At 38.7% G+C, this 17,311-nt stretch overlaps 1 protein-coding gene across 2 annotated transcripts in view; it reads right to left on the minus strand.

Moving 5' to 3' along the window:
• Positions 1-17,311, minus strand: part of LOC127416797 (signal-induced proliferation-associated 1-like protein 3) — a 121,552-nt gene that overhangs the window by 62,019 nt on the left and 42,222 nt on the right. Inside the window, exon 1 of one of the 2 annotated variants that reach the window (XM_051656345.1) lies at positions 3,226-3,342. The exons of the other annotated variant lie outside the window; for it this stretch is intronic. The gene's annotated coding sequence lies outside the window, so the exon portion shown is untranslated. Of the gene's footprint in view, positions 1-3,225; positions 3,343-17,311 lie in introns of those variants that run through there. 2 annotated transcript variants of the gene reach the window in all.

The following is a 17,311-nucleotide window of genomic DNA, read 5'->3' on the forward strand; positions in this document are numbered from 1 at the left end:
TCACCAGGTTTTGGAACAGATCATCAGAGTTTCCTCTTGTAGCTTCTGTCAGTTGTTTTAAAGGGTCCCAAAACACTAAACACTTTTAAACACAAAATTTTAACTTGGACAAGATGGACAACAATGAGAATGTGCATTACTTTTAAACGTAAAGATTTTTTTCTGTCTTCTGGGTTTGAAATCGATAATGAGTAAACGTCACTGAAATGTGACAGATGTGCTATTTGACAGCTCTGCATCAGCAGTGCCTCAGAAGCTCTATATTATTCATGAAGGCATGGCCAAACCCTTTGACTCAGATGCAAGTATATTTGCATAGTACAAAACTGGATTGACATTCTTTCTAAAAATGCTTAAACATAAATGCTTCACCTAACACAAATGCTTAGAACTGTATGATGAAACAGTCATATAGCACAGCTCAGAACAAGTATCAAGAACTCCTGTAAAGGTGGGTCAGATTTTTGGAAACTCGTTTTTATCTAATAAAAAAAGTCAAAATCTACAAAGGAACCAACAGTTATCTGAATTTATATGGCTTCATTAACTGCCTTTCAAGGCTTCACACTAGTTATGAAATCAATTATAGATTTTTAGCATAGGTGTTGTCACAATTAAGTTTATTTGCTGGCTATCAAATTACAATGTAGGATCCAAAGGACACAACTCCAATACAATCCAGTTCAAGCCACAAACACTTTAGTCTTTTATTACAAAGCATGCATGTAGTTATTCATAGTGTTTGCTCTCAACAATGCCTCTGGCATCAGTCACTGAGTTCAGATGCACTGTGGAGCGTGACCATAGAGGCGCACTGAAAGTGGCTTTTTGTTTTAGTCAGTGTAGATGCACTTCAAGGTGAGTCTGTGAAAAAGTTTCACCCCAAAAGTTTGGCTGATGCCACATCACCCTTTCAGGGCACGTTTTTACAACAGCTGGAGAAATTCTCCCCAAATTTATGTTATATTCTTCCTTCTGTAAATTCCTTGTTTTTTTTTTAAGTGTCTGAGTAAACTGACAAAATCAAGTATTAAATGTGTTTGTGTATCCGGATGCTTTTAAACTAACACACTCCTTGGAAGCCAGCCTACACCCAGTGCCAGATCTAAATGACTTCAAACTGTTTTAATGGCTCACATAGTAATTAGCTCCAATTCTGCAAGTTCAAACTGAGCGCGCAGCCGCGCGTGCACGTGCACACGCGCGCACACAAAAAGGAGATTACATGTAAACAGTTTGTGATGCTAATTCTATGATCTTAATGGTGTAAATCATGGCTAAAGATGGAGTGGATGGCTACAGCTATGTTTCTGATAGGTCGATGTTACAAGAACATGGGCAAAATCTCGCTTGAAGGGTACTACTGGAAGGGTTGTTCCAAACAAAAGTGAGCAACATAATCCCTTTATGAAGTGCTCTTCCACAAGCCTGTTAGCGAAGGGTACATACAATGGTCACTTCGAAGAAGAAGCCAAATTTTTGCTGTTTATGATCAAGTGAATCTGGGTGGCAACTGCTCACGTTTGATTTTTAAAACTGATGTCATTTATTTGTGATATTACCCATGATGTACTGTATTTTACATGATTGCTTTTACTAAGTCCCACACAAAGATAAACTACACAAGTGAAAATAAATGTAAATTAGACACAAAGCAACCATCTTAAGAACTATAAACATGAATTTTGTGGCTGTTATCAAGGTAATATTCCAATTAAAAATTAAGTGTTAGTGACATGTCTTTGTGTAGGGTGGTGCACAAATTGTATCTTGCCAAAACATAACAGACATAACAGCAGGATTTTCTGTAAAGCTGCTTTGAAATTATGTGTATTGTGAAAAGTGCAATACAAATGAAAAAAAAAAAAAAAAAAAAAACACCACAAAAGTAGTCCACTTTACTCATGCACTGCATTCCAAGTCTGCTGAAGCCATTTGATAGCTATATATGAGGAACAGACCAAAATGTGTGTTCTTATTCACTGAAAATCTTGCTTGACAGTCGTGGTCACTATTCACTTTCACTGTAAGTAAAGGAGCAGTGTGAACATTCTCCTAAACATGTCCTTATGTGTTCCATGGAAAAAAAGCCATAAAATGTTGCAACATCATTAGGGTGAATAAATTCAGCCTAATGAAATTTACTTGACGATGGCCACATTTTAGTGTGGTAAAATTATTTGCAAACCTTTTCTGTATAAAGCTAAAGCCAATTTTACAACTTCATTACCATGACGATGTAAAGTCAACAAACCCTAAAATGACTGTAAAAATGACAATTTAAATAACTTTACAGCTCAGAAAATACATTAGTTTTAACAGAAGAATTCACGTTAGTGCTTTTATAAAATTATAAGCTTCACAGTTCTGCCTTTAAACCCTCTAAAAATTGGCCACATTCACTTCCATTGTAAGTGCTTCACTGCAACCTCGATTTTTGCTGTTTTTAAAGAATAGGAGGGACGAGTCGAAATGCATTTTTTGTGGTAATCAACATTATGCCACAAATGCTGTTGATTGAGCTTAAGTTGTCTTGAACCCAGAACATTCCTTTAATTAAAATTTATTTTTAAAGCACTTTAAAAACAACAGAGTATGCCAAAGTGCTGTAAAATTAAAAGAAGCTAATAAAGCTTCAACACTTTTTAATAAAGCATTGCTTACAACCACTTCCTGATCCCATCATCACACACAGAAAGACAGTGGTGTTGGTTTATGCGCCCTGGAGCTTTTAATCACACTCACTCTGTCCCTCTTGCACACACAACTACAGCCTGCATCCAGTGACTCAGCGTATACCTGACAGGACAGGATCTGTCAATCACAGCACAGCTTGCGTCCTCCATTGATTTCCTGCAACTCTGTTTTTGGGGTGTCAGACATGCACCCCCTGGTGGTAGCAGCTGTCGTTGTGTTTTTAAAAAGGAAAGACTGGGAGCAGAGGATATAGGTTGTGTGTTTGATGTGCCCTATAGTGTTTACTTGACAGGGTGTGAAGGACAGAAGAAAACTTGTGACGTAGGGAATGATGAGTAAAGGTCACGGTGAAGAGAGGAAGGTTGTTATTGTTTCATGAGGCTATGCTTTAAATTCGCATTTGCTTCATGTGTGCAGACTGAGGCTGGTCATATTCCTTTAATTCACTAAAATAGGCGAAGAGGACAAAGGTACTTAAAATCCATGGTGTGAATAAAACCAGAGAAATAACATGCAAATCTGACTTACAGATTTGAGGTTCAGGTGTTGGCAGTGCACGTCACTGCAGTCGATGAGTTGGAGTTAGCAGAACACGCACACACACACACCCACACACCTACTCTGCATGGAATCACCTTGTCCTTAGGAATGTGCAAAACCACATATTTAAAAAAAAAAAAAAAAAAAGATTATTCAGTGGGATGTCAACAATAAGTCTGTCACAAAGTGGAGATAAAACACTGTTTGCAACCCATTGTACTGTTTACTTTCCAAATTTGACATATTTTATAGTGAAACAGTCTATTTATTAACAATTTGAGGGACAGGGCTTGATTTTATCCATTGGTAAATGACTGGATTTTGAAAAGTAGGTGTTACATTTAGAATAATGTGCAACGATTAAAAAAAGTTGACTGATTTCATGCTGACTTCAAGTAAGCTTTGTATATTTACTCTGGTGTGACCTTACTAATCATCTAGTTGGCTATCGGATGACTAGCCTGAACCAGTCCTACTTATGGAGTCTGTGATACTGAAGTCAGCATATAATGAATTCAGGAGGCCAGGAGATTCCTAGAAAATGCCCATGTGTGCCATCTGGCTGGCATGAGATCAAATAGTAGTGCACAGGTGTGCAGGTTTGTGAATGTGAGAGAGCAACATTACTCATGTAATAATCTGTGTGTGTAAGCACTTGGCTGAAAATGAATGGGATAACTATTTTTATAAAACAGGGTGACGAATATCCCTGCTGTACCTGATAGCGCTAGATTGTAATACTGACCCATTTGTTCAACTACGCACGGAAACCAACTCACATGTGTGACCTTGTAAGTAGCCTATAAACACCTGATCCAATTTCTGTTCAGATAACATGGTGGCATTTACACTTGATTGGCTGGATCGTCAAACCAGAAGAATCAACAAATATGAATGTACAAGGAGAGAGCAAAGAGAGGAGGAATCTGGAATATGAATTCTGCTCAAGGGCAACAAAACCCAAAACACCAGTTTGTCCTCAGGGCTCCTAAACAAAACAGTGCAAACACACGCATAGACACGCTTTGTTCAGGTCACCTAGAGATGAACCATTATCACATCACAGAAAACACACAGCACGACAGAGGAAAAACAGGTCAGCCCACACAAGGCAAACAAATCAGGTGATGTATCGAAACAAACAGACGAGGGTGCGTGCTGCGTGCATCACAGGTGGGGCGATGGAGAGTGTTGTTCTGTTTGTGTGTGTTTATCACTGAATCTATCTCTTCAAAAGGCCTCGTACTCCACCATCGAATATCTCTTATTGTGAAGCTAAAGGAGAAGGCTGTAACAGTTTCTTATTAGCAGTGTCTCAAAAAAAACTGAGCCACCTAGCAAGAGCGCATTTTTGGGCAGCATAAGCATGCTCAAATGTTCAATTCGAATGCTTCAAAGTGGCTATGATGTCTAAAAATGCTGTCTAGTTAGGCAGCTTACTACATTTTGAGTGGCAAATCTAAGTATTGAATCGAACATTCAAATATAACCATGATGCCAAAAAGTTCAATTTAGATCACTAGGTTTTGAATGCTGAATAGAACATTTGAACGCACCTATTAAGACCAAAAGTGCTGTATAGGTAGGTTTTAATGTCAAATTGAACACTTGAACACACCTACTGTATGATGTTCAAAAGTGCTTTCAATGTAGGCAGCTCACTAGGTTTTGAGTGACGCATTGAAAATGTTGAATCGAAAATTTCAACCTGTCTATGCTGGGTTTTAAGAACTTACAGCATAAAGCAACATGGGGAACTCTCAGTTCTATCTCATGTGTACATGAATGCGTTACCTGAGAAAAAGCTGTCAGAGAGACCAGAGGAAGACGTTAGCATTGTTACCTGGTTGCTGCTATAGAAACAGCTGCACATCAGACCAACAGTACCTCGGCTGTTGGCAAACTATCATTATACTATATGTAATTAAACCGATCAACCACAACATTAAAATCACCTGCCTAATATTGTGTACGTCACTCTCGTGCTGCCAAAACAACGCCAACCCGCATCTCAGAATAGCATTCTGAGATGTTATTCTTCTCACCACAATTGTTCAGAGTGGTTATCTGAGTTACCGTAGACTTTGTCAGTTCGAACCAGTCTGGTCATTCTCTGTTGACCTCTCTCATCAACAAGGCATTTCCATCCACAGAACTGCCGCTCACTGGATGTTTTTTGTTTTTGGCACCATTTGGAGTAAATTCTAGAGACTGTTGTGCATGAAAATCCCAGGAGATCAGCAGTTACAGAAATACTCAAACCAGCCCAATGTTGTGGCTGATCGTTGTATGTTTGTGTACACGTTTTCTGATTATGACAATTGGAAAGGGAAACCGTGAGAAAAACATCAAAATAATAAACTTGATATAATGAATTACAGCCCATGAAGCGTGACAAAACCTTCATGTGCGAAATAACAGTTGATGTGGCGCGTGTCTGTGTGTGTCAGTGCCAACCCTCAGGCATCTACCCACTGTCTCCTCAGACAATAGAGTCATAGCGTAGCTGATGGGTATGAGCTGACAGCTGCTGCTCTTGCCTTCGTACTGCTAATACGGCTCACTTTTCTCACACGCACACACATACAGCAGGCTTTGGAATGTCTCCTCGTAGTATGGGACATCAAAGGTTCTCTAAGCCTGATTCATAGCTCACTCATGAATTTTGGGTTTATCTATCACACACAGATGCTGCCTGCATAGACACACGCTGTTGAAGAAGGAAAGATATAATCAGTTTGTGTCCCTGTTAGAGATGTGCTAATCTACATACAGTTGAAGTCAGAAGTTTAGATACACCTTAGCCAAATACATTTAAACTTAGTTTTTCACAGTTCCTGACCAACAATCTTAGAAAACATTTCCTGTCTTAGGTCAGTTAGGATCACTACTTTATTTTAAGAATGTGAAATGTCAGAATAATGTAGAGAGAATGATTTATTTCAGCTTTTATTTCTTTCATCACATTCCCAGTTGGTCAGAAATTTGCATACACTTTGTTAGCATTTGGTAGCATTGCCTTTAAATTGTTTAACTTAACATTTTGGGTAGCCTTCCACAAGCTTCTCACAATAAGTTGCTAGAATTTTGGCCCATTCCTCCAGACAGAACTGGTATAACTGAGTCAGATTTGTAGGCCTCCTTGCTCACACACACTTTTTCACTTCTGACCACAAATTTTCTATCAGATTGAGGTCAGGGCTTTGTGATGGCCACTCCAATATCTTGACTTTGTTGTCCTTAAGCCATTTTGCCACAACTTTGGAGGAATGCTTGGGGTCATTGTCCATTTGGAAGACCCATTTGAGACCAAGCTTTAATTTCCTGGATGATGTCTTGAGATGTTGCTTCAATATATCCACATAAATTTCCTACCACATGATGCCATCTATTTTGTGAAGTGCACAAGTCCCACCTGCAGCAAAGCACCCCCACAACATGATGCTTCCACCCACATGCTTCACGGTTGGGATGGTGTTCTTCAGCTTGCAAGCCTCACCCTTTTTTCTCCAAACATAACAACGGTCATTATGGCCAAACAGTTCAATTTTTGTATCATCAGACCAGAGGATCAAAGAAGATCTTTGTTCCCATGTGCACTTACAAACTCTAGTCTGGCTTTTTTATGGCGGTTTTGGAGCAGTGGCTTCTTCCTTGCTAAGCAGCCTTTCAAGTTATGTCGATATAGGACTAGTTTTACTGTGGATATAGATTCTTGTCTACCGGTTTCCTCCAGGAAAATTCACAAACTCCTTTGCTGTTGTTCTGGGATAGATTTGCACTTTTCACACCAAACTACATTTATTTTTAGGATGCGAATGAGTCTCCTTCCTGAGTGGTACGATGGCTGCATGATCCCACGGTGTTTATACTTGCGGACTATTGTTTGTACAGATGAACGTGGTACCTTCAGGCATTTGGAAATTGCTCCCAAGGATGAACCAGACTTGTGGAGGTCCACAATTGTTTTTCTGAGGTCTTGGCTGATTTCTTCTGATTTCCCATGATGAGGCACTGAGTGTAAAGGTAGGCCTTAAAATACATCCACAGGTACACCTCCAATTCAGCACACCTCCTATCAGAAGCTAATTGGCTAATTGTCTAAAGGCTTGACATAATTTTCTGGAATGTTCCAAGCTGCCTAAAGGCACAGTTAACCTAGTGTATGTAAACTTCTGACCCACTGGAATTGTGATATAGTCAATTAAAAGTGAAACAGTCTTTCTGTACACAATTATTTGAAAAATTACTCGTGTCATGCACAAAGTAGATGTTCTAAATGACTTGCCAAAACTATAGTTTGTGGAGTGTATGAAAACTTCTGACTTCAACTGTATTGTTAAAATCAACTAGTCCAAGGGTCTTCAACACAGCAGGGGGGCCGCAAATTATTGTTTGATACACCTTGGTGGCATTTGTAATAATCACTCACTCCCACAGAAGTGACAGCAAGAGACAGGAGGATGAATTATCGACATGTTGAAGTCCTTCGCAGCTGCATGCCAAATCTTAGTGTGACTAAACAGCGCTAGTCAGCAGAAGCGTGCAGCCTGGACAAACCACTCAATGCGCGACACACATCAGGTTCAGCAGCGCTGTAGTGGAGGGTCGCATGAATAAACGCGTTTGCTTTACGTTGGTCATGCTGTGCGGTTGAGCAGATGACAGCCTGCTTTCAGAACAATAGCTTACTTGCCTGGTGTAAATAAATAGTTACCGCTGAGATTATCAAGCTGGCATACACGGTCCTTAACGTTCCAGACACACAAGATGGTGACTAATCAACATAATTCAAGGTGCACTCAGTCATTGTTTTCCTCATTACAAATGTTTACTCAATTAAATCAACAGTCATTTTAAAATATATGTATAAAATCGATCACTCAAATGAGATGAAGGCTCCATTTTAGTAACTTCATAAAAGTTGTTTTATTCTGCATGGACAGGGTCTGTCTGTTTTTCTGTCTGTCTATCTATCTATCTGTCTTTTTGGAGGAGGTTTGGCACAGGGATTTACAGGGGAATTTAAAAATGTCACTTCATGTCAAAAATGTTGCAGACCCCTGCTGTACATCCCTGCTGAAAAGACCAGCTAAAACAAGCATAAGCTGGTTGGCTGGTTTTAGCTGGTCGCTCAGCCTAGCCAGACTAGTCAGTTAGCAGGTTTCAGAGCGAGTTTGAACACTGTTTAGCTGGTCAGGCTGGGAGACCATCTAAGACCACCCTGACCAGCTAAGACCACCCTGACCAGCTAAGTTCATCATGACCAACCTGACCAGCTAAGACTAGCTAAGGCCATCTAAAACCAGCCAACCAGCTTATGCTGGTTTTAGCTGGTCTTTTCAGCAGGGCAGCATTTAATAATTATTTCAACGGATTTGCATTGTAAACATCATGAAGTATGTACATACAATAATATGGTAGCCTACCATCCATGTTTTTATAGGCATAAAACGCAACACTCCGGCTCCATCTCTCTACCCAACAAGGGGTCCTTGGCCTGAAAAAGGTTGAAGACCTCTGAACTAGTCAATGGTTTGTCTCAAGACAGCTTTAAAGGAATATTCCAGGTTCAATACAAGTTAAGCACAATCTACAGCATTTCGGTTAAAACTTGTGTTATTTGAGCTGTATATTTGTTTAAAACACTGTTTTTGCGGGATTACAGGGTTTATGCCATTACGTTGTCATGGCAACAAAGCTGTAAAATTGGATGACTGCACAGAAAAGGTTAGTAAGCAATCCACCACACTCCCATCAGGTATGTTTCATATGGGGCATTCACATAAGATGTAGGGCTGCTTATCGATACAGACTTCCAGATTTGATTACGATTTACAAGCTCTCAATTCAGTTCAATTCTGATTAAGATTCAATCCTGATTCATTTGGATATAATTCAGTTATAATGTCTGTTTTGCTTACATATGAAAGCAATTTGACAATTTTCAATACTAGTTTCGATACCACAACAAAATACAGACTAATTGAAGTAAATCTTGTAAACACTTAAGTAATTTAAGTAAAAAAACAACAACAAAGAAATAGGCCTAGCTAGAATAAATAAATAAACTAAAAATAAAGTTTTTAACAACAGTATAAAGTACTCAGTAAGCATTCAGAAATGGAAAAATAAAAAATAAATAATGTGTTGTTCAAAAAAACTACTTAAATTACTGGTCTTATCTGCTTGATAATTACATTCATATTTTTTAAAGCTACTAAAGTTATACAGCCAAGATCAGTGAATATTTTTCTTGCTATTGTTATTTAATTAATATTAACGACATACAAGTCAGTGGCAGGTCTATTAAGCTACATTTGCACCGCTTTTTTGTCCAATTGTCGTGGTCTTGAGACAGGTTCTTAAACGCTGAACTGTTTGTAACTTAACATGCAGTCATAAAACACCATGCTCATTGCTCATGACACTAAGACCCTGTTTTCAACTGGTTTTAAGATGCGTTTTTGGTGATCGGATCACATAAAAAGCAGATATATACACAAGCACAAGAACTTCACGGATCTTCCTCAGTGTCTGATATCAACATGCAGGGACACTTATGAGAAGCATGAACATCTGCAGCTAATGTTAATACAACTAATCCACTAAAATAACAGACAATTCTGTTCGAAATGTTACGTTTGAGCTTAGATTAAATTTCAGCTGCATAAGGGAGAAATAGCACGCCATTTTGTTCGCACTTTCTTTGTCTTTTCTGACTTTGTTGCGGTTTATTATCACGCAGGAACTCACTGACATAGTGATTGATGTATGTCGTCATGAAACAGAGTCCCTCCCTTCCAAATCTGATCACAAGTGGTTACAGGAGACACATTTAAGTGACCAGGAGTAAACAGCGATGTTTCTCATCTGACTACATGTGATCACCCAAGACGCATCTTAATACCAGGTGGAAACAGGGTCCATAAAACTGCGCAATACATGACGCACTCCAAAGATGTTTAAGAGGTTTAAATAAGGACGTGAAGACTTAGGGATGAATTTAGAGACGCAGCTATTCGGAGAGAATTTCAACATGATGACAATTTCAGAACACTGTGGCAAAAATTTTAAAGCTAAAATAAAAATGTGAAAAAAATAAGCAAATAGTCATAATATAATAATCATAAACTTGCTGACCTCACGAATTTACTACTTGATTGGTGGACAACTAGATGATGAGTCGACAATCCTGACCCATCCCTAGTCCCTGACCTGTCACACAAGCATACATACACAAGCACACAAGCCTACTGAAGGAACGAGAGGAGACACTCTCCGCCACACAAACATTCCCTGTGGTAAGAGAGATTATGGCATGACAGACTCACCCATCAATACTGATCAATTCAGCTCTAGTTTCTCCCATCTCCACACTCTCTGATTGTTTGTGTAGAGGTAAAATGTGTGTTTTGGTAATGTGTGAGAGACAGTAGATCAGCTGGCAAATGATGTGTACCTTTGATAGACTGCGGACTCTGCACGATGCACACCTACATTTAGCTCACACTGCGCGTTTGACACACTCTCGGCTCTGTCGGTGAGAATTTACAGCCCTGACTGCCACTACAGCAAATCACATTACAGCCCAGAACTTCTTCACCATGACAACACATTACAGCATGCTCCACTTCATCCAATTAGGCCTGCCAAGGCTCAAAATACAGCACACCCAGGCAGTGGGCAGAGAAGGGGTATTTTAAGGTTACATCACAGCCAGTGTTCTGTGAACAGGCCTAAAGGAGCAATGTGCATGCTTGTCTATGGTGCATGTTTTTGAGTCACCTACTGTGTGTGCGCGCGCGTGCCTTTGCACACTTTACGGTCAGTGCCTTCAACATTCAGAGTTTTGAGGCCACCTTATGACTACAAGAGCTTGTTGTGGTCATAATAAAATGTGACTGAATGCAATAATAAAATAAGATCTGTTGCCGCTGTGGTACAGCGACTAATGCATGCACTCATGACACATAAGGAGCAGTTGTGCAGGGACACAGTTTCGAATTCGGCCTATGACATGCCCTGAACCTATTCCCCTTCTTCACAATCCTGCATCATAAATAAAACTACATTTTAATATTTTTGAAGAAAATGCCTATGCAAAACACACTGCCACTATGCTAGGGTGTTCTGGATGTTTGCTAGGTGATTTACTTATTAGCCCAAGTCAAAAGAGCCCACAAGTCTCAATGACATTCTCATCCCTAGATATGCCTCAGGACCCTTCTTCATTTTATTTATTTGACCAATTTTGCCTTTTAGGCAAAAGTTGTAATAGAACACCTCTCCTCAGCAAGTCACACAATCAGAGGTATCATTTATATCCATTGCACAAACTGTGTCGTTGACATGATGAAATTTAAAACCCCTGACACCGAGTATGAGTAATACTAGTAATGGTTAGGGCTGCATGATTATGACAAAAATTATAATTTACATTAAAATTCTTATTTTGCGTGCCATATTCTTTATGTAGGCTACAGATCCAAACAATGTGTAATGAAAAGATGAGAACACTTTATGCATTTTATGTTATTTTATGCATCAGTAAATCAAGCAGTCAACTTCACATTGGCCCCCATCACACTGACCCCCAAATTAGACACAGAAATAAATTTATTTTTTAAAAAATTCACACATCAGGAGTCAACCTATGGAATGCTGTCATTGAAACTTTTCACGGTTAGGTAATTGTAATTGTGTTATTGTAATTTTTTTTTTATTTGATTAATTGTGAAGCCCTAGTTATGTTTGTTTTAGTACGCACCACTAATTAAAAACTAAAAATATATGAAATAAAATTAAATCCCTTCACAGGAGATTTAAAAATCCTGCTTTGCCTATATTATTAGCAGGAAAGTAGCTTGGAAGACGTTGCAGGCGCTGAAGTTGCAAGAAGTTCTGAGTCTGAAATTAGAGCTGTGCTGTGACAAGCCATTGAATTTAGCATACATTGGTGAGCCGTACATTAGAAGGATTATTCAATCGGTTTCTGGTAAATGAGACTCTAAAACCACCATGAGCTACATACAGCACATCTTCTCAAACACAGAGCAGTATCTGACTCTCAGCACAATATGCATGACGTAATGCCTTTGTATTTGTGCTGCTCTGACAGTACAAGACCCAAAAAAGGTCTCATCAGCTCATCTTTTCTCCAACATGGTTTGTTCTACTGTCAAGACTCCTCCTAGGCTGCTGCCCTACATATGTTAAAACAGTTAACAGCTCTCTGGGAAGCTGTCCGGGACAATTTCCTGCTATTTCATCAAATTCAGCAATGTTTTAACAATCCTGACTGAAAATTGCAACAACTGAAAGGGTGAGATTAGAAACACAACATCCTGACACTGAGATGCAACTGTGACAGAACAGAGGGCTCGCTGACAAACAGTCCAATGCTGAGGAATGTGTGTTACAGAAAGAGGGATATTAAGGTACAAGGTGAATTTTGAAGAGCCGGAACTGTGCACTTAAGAGTCGAGCCACAGAGATTTGCAGTGAAATTAACATTTTAGAGGCTCTGTGGGGAGCTTGCTGGCTCCAGTGCTGAGGGGATTTTACTTTCCTCTACACAGCCCTTAAAATGAACACTCAACAAATTCACAAATAATTGCACCACTATAGTGCACTGTATTTTAGCACAAAAAACTTTTGTGTTGAACCATTTTGGTGGTGTTTAAACCATTAGCCTATTAAATTAGAAAATAGTGTGCAAATAAACAATGCTATCAGCGGTTACAATTAGGCAAATTATTAGTGAATTCCCCCTTGAGAAAAAAGGCTGAAGCGCTTGTTTGTTAAAGGAATATTTTACCCAAAAATGATCATTCTCTCATTATTTACTCACCCTCATGCAGTCTCAACCTCTTATGACTACTTTTGAATATTTTGATGGAGATATGATGTGAATAGGTCATCAATAAAACACAAGTCAATAGTCCAAACTTTTGAGCTCCAGAAATCACAAAGGCAGCATAAAAATAATTAATCCGACTCCAGTGGTTTAATCCATGACTTCTGAAGCGATATAATTGGTTTTGGGTGAGAAAAGGCCAAAATGATTTTTTTTTTACTAGAAATCTTGCCATATGCATTTTCCTTGGTTTTTACGATTTGAAGCTTGATTACACTTCCTCTCGCTTGACGCACGCACAGAGCAGTGTACACATTTTGGTCCGAACTTTTCACACAAAACCAACTGTATCACTTCAGAAGACATGGATTAAACCACTGGTGTGTCCATATTTATGGGGGGAATCAAGCTATGAATAGCTTACATGAAGCTGAGAGAATATAAAATATTTCTATATCTAAAAGTCTACACACTTCACCTTTAAGAATACTGTAGGAAACAGACTTGACAGCAATAGGAAAAGAGAAACCTGGGTGGTAGGACAGAATGTTTAACAAGAGGGGCTGGAGAAATAGAGAGGGGCTCAATAAAGCAGAGTGGGCTCTCTTGGAGTTTGACCTCTACATTGATATGGAAGGCTTGAGGCCTCAGGCACAATCTCAGTATGGCAGCACTGCAGCAACATACCCATAAAAGAGAAAATACACATATGGAAAAACTCTTCAAACTCAAAATGAGAACAAAGGGCAATTTATGTTTTCCTGAGAATCATCTAAAGAAAATCTCTTGACAATATCTCATCTCTTACACCTAAAAAACCAGCCTCACTTGGTCTCAGAGTCATAGCAGATCCACGATAAAGCCCACACCGATGCTAGATTCATACTGTACGTACATGTAGAAACATACACTATTGTGTCTTCGCCATGGTAGTCATCAGATGTAGGTATGCACATTCATTCTTGTCGTCATTTATCAGTGGAAGTCACACATAACGCTCATATCTAGCCGTGCATAAGATTCCCAAGCTAAGAAAGATCCCTTTGTTAGTATTCATGCTGGGGTAAGTTGCTTTGTAGTTAGTGGGTTGAAGGTGCTTTTTAAAACTATTAGCCAAAAAGAATGGAAAAATGAAATAAGCACAAAGCAGTCAATACACGCACCTCTACTGCTTTAAAATGATATCTCAATGACAGTCAGTAGGAGAGCTGCCAAAGAGGCAATTTCTATCTGTTATACCTGATGACTAATTACTCTCCTTCCTTTCCAAGAAACAGTAGAAATCATGCAACAGGAGAACACACTGAGGGCTTCGCTATCTAAGTGAAGAGATACAAATAATAAACCATTGCAGTTTCGCCATTCCTCCAGACATTACACCCCACAAAGGTTGCAGACTTAGACTTGGGTCACCAATGCTGCTCACTATCTATCAAAATGGCCTCTTTGTGAACTTTGATTTTTAACTGAGGAAGAAAAGGTTTAATTCTGTGGGAAATGTGGGAGAAATGTGATAAGCCTATGGAAGAGGGAGTTTAAATCACTTTGCTGACAAACACGGTGACACCACCATAAATACACTTACAAAGAATTTCAGACCTTTGATATTAGTAACACGAGTTGACATTAGTGGGTGATGGATTTTTTAATAGCCAGTGACAAAATCTATAGAGCAGGGTGCCCTATGTAATGCCTATATGTTAGTATAACTGAGATGCACTGCAGGCTGCACAAAACGTTGCTTCGCTGCTGTGGTGATGCATTCAGGGTGGATTAGCCTTTACACCTCAAATGTGATGCGGTCACATGCTTATTTTGACCACATCCATATGTGGTTTTTGTAATCTGCTCACAAAATGTTTTAGACCAGTTTTGATTTCTGTATTTAGCACTGACCACGTGGTGTCACCAAAAATGCATCTTAACACCAGGTGTAAACAGGGTTTATAATTGTTTGTCAGAAAACATCATTTGTAGTGGTCGACTGATATATCGCCGATGTCAATAAATCGTCCGATATTCTGAATTTTTTTATTTATCGGCATCGGCTGATGCATTTTCCCATTTGGCCGATTGGTTTCTTAAGGCCTGGAGGGTGCAGAGAATTGCCTGCTTGCATGTGCAGGAACGTCTGAGACATGGAAACGAGCAATCACAGTTCGTTTTGTTGTTACGTGCCATCGTGTTTCTACAATAATAGACTGGTGTGCAACACAGTCTCATTTAAACGGTCCGCATATCAGAGCCACAACGCGTTAAAGTGCTTGCCTGTTTCCTTCCCATCTCTCTCAACAGTTCCCTGTATCTCTTAACTGTCTTGTCTAATGATAAAAAGGCAAATATCAATAAAACTTCTATTATATACTGTCTGCAAATATGCAGATCTTTCATTTAAACAGATGTAATTCACAAACCTCATGAAAATCCAGCGTTTTCTTCCCATCCAGCACTCATTTAATATCCTCCTCTGAAGCGCGTATTCCATCAGCCAGAATCAAAAGTTCCTCTAATAATTCACAAATCATGATGGTCAGTCCATGATAATCCAAGCAGGTGATCCACGGCATTTAAACTCTCAGTAGATTGCTGCTGCTCTCGGTGGATCCGCACAACTGCGTAAGTGCAACTTCAAAGTAAAAGCGCTTCACGTGCACTATGAGTAAATGCCATTCACACTGTGTACTGTATGTACAATTGGTTTGATTGGGTCTTTTATGAGAAAATGCGACTGGTAATGCGCATGTGCCAACTATTGTTGCTGGACTACTGTGTGTACTGTCATTTCCTTCTTTCAAATATATTAACAATTTCTTCATACAGAAATAAATTACAAAAATGTATGACTAAACAGAAATCAAAAGATACTACTATCTACCGTTTAAAATACAATCTTATTTTTTTTTTAAAGATAATTAAACATAATAAAAGTTTATTAATATAACTTTTTTGTGAAATTGAGTAAATATAGTGCTAATAATAGTGCAATTTTATGTTTATGTTATTTACAATATTAAATTGTGTGATATATTGGCATTGTATCAACCACCCTGCTCTCTGGGTATCGGCATCAGCCATTAAAAAATCCATATTGGTCAACCACTAATAATTTGTTCACTTAATTGGAATTGTAACTAGTGTTGTCAAAAGTACCGGTACTTCAGTACCAATTCAATACTAAAATAAAAAAAGATGTAACTATACCAGTAGCATCGACTCAGTTGGGTACCGGCGCACTGTCTGATATACAGATGGCTACTTACAAATGCTCACACGCTTATTTGAGTGTGTGTTCTGTGACTCCCTGCCTAAATCACCTTGCCCATGTTGTTGAACATACTTGATTGGTTCACATTCGCCCAACATAATAATCTAGTAGAGTGCACATTTTGGAGAATTACATCTATCGAAAGCAAATTATTATTATTATTTTTTTGCAGAGAAACACAATTTTGTTGTATAATAATTTTATTTAGTAAACTGGACAACCTGCATTTTCAGCGTAGATTATGAAAATGACATTTCTGATAGCTAATTGACTAAGTGAACACATTTATAAGCCAGTGTTGATTTTTTCTATTAATTTGCTATTCTGATGTATGTATCAACCTATTGCTAGTGGACACATTAAAACAGATGCAGCGTTTCAGATGATCCTGACTCGGACAGAGTGACATACTTTTAATGATCCAATTACGATTAGCATAAAGTCTACAGAAACATGCAATAGATTACTTCCAACAAGCAATCAATTTCAAGTTCTCAGCAACACATAGTCCTTTTGTTTAAGGAGATCCTCCAGGAATGGAGGGTCTGGCAGTGTCTCTCAGACTCATGTTTGACCCAGAGCAGGAATGCAGGGATTCAGGCCATTTCCTCCAGCTGTCTGCCTGCAAAGTCTCAGCCAAAGAACAACACTTATCTCCTCTTTAATTTTACATATCCTCCACTCATTTCCATACAAACCTTCATTTGTTTTTATTCATTCTCTCTTACCTATATCTCTAATATTATATATTTTTTTAACAGTTTGGACAAATAAATTAACTAAAAACAGGCGAATAACATCTTAATAAATCCTTTTACTTCAAAACAAGTATATAGCCTCATAATTCCCAATCTTCAGATGTATTTTGAGAGTGCTACACATCTGTCCACTGAAATAGAATCTAATGATAAATATTTCAGAGACACCAAATATTCCAGAGTGCATCACTT

Source organism: Myxocyprinus asiaticus, chromosome 26 (genome assembly GCF_019703515.2).
Source record: "Myxocyprinus asiaticus isolate MX2 ecotype Aquarium Trade chromosome 26, UBuf_Myxa_2, whole genome shotgun sequence".
NCBI classification, from domain to species: Eukaryota; Metazoa; Chordata; class Actinopteri; order Cypriniformes; family Catostomidae; genus Myxocyprinus; species Myxocyprinus asiaticus.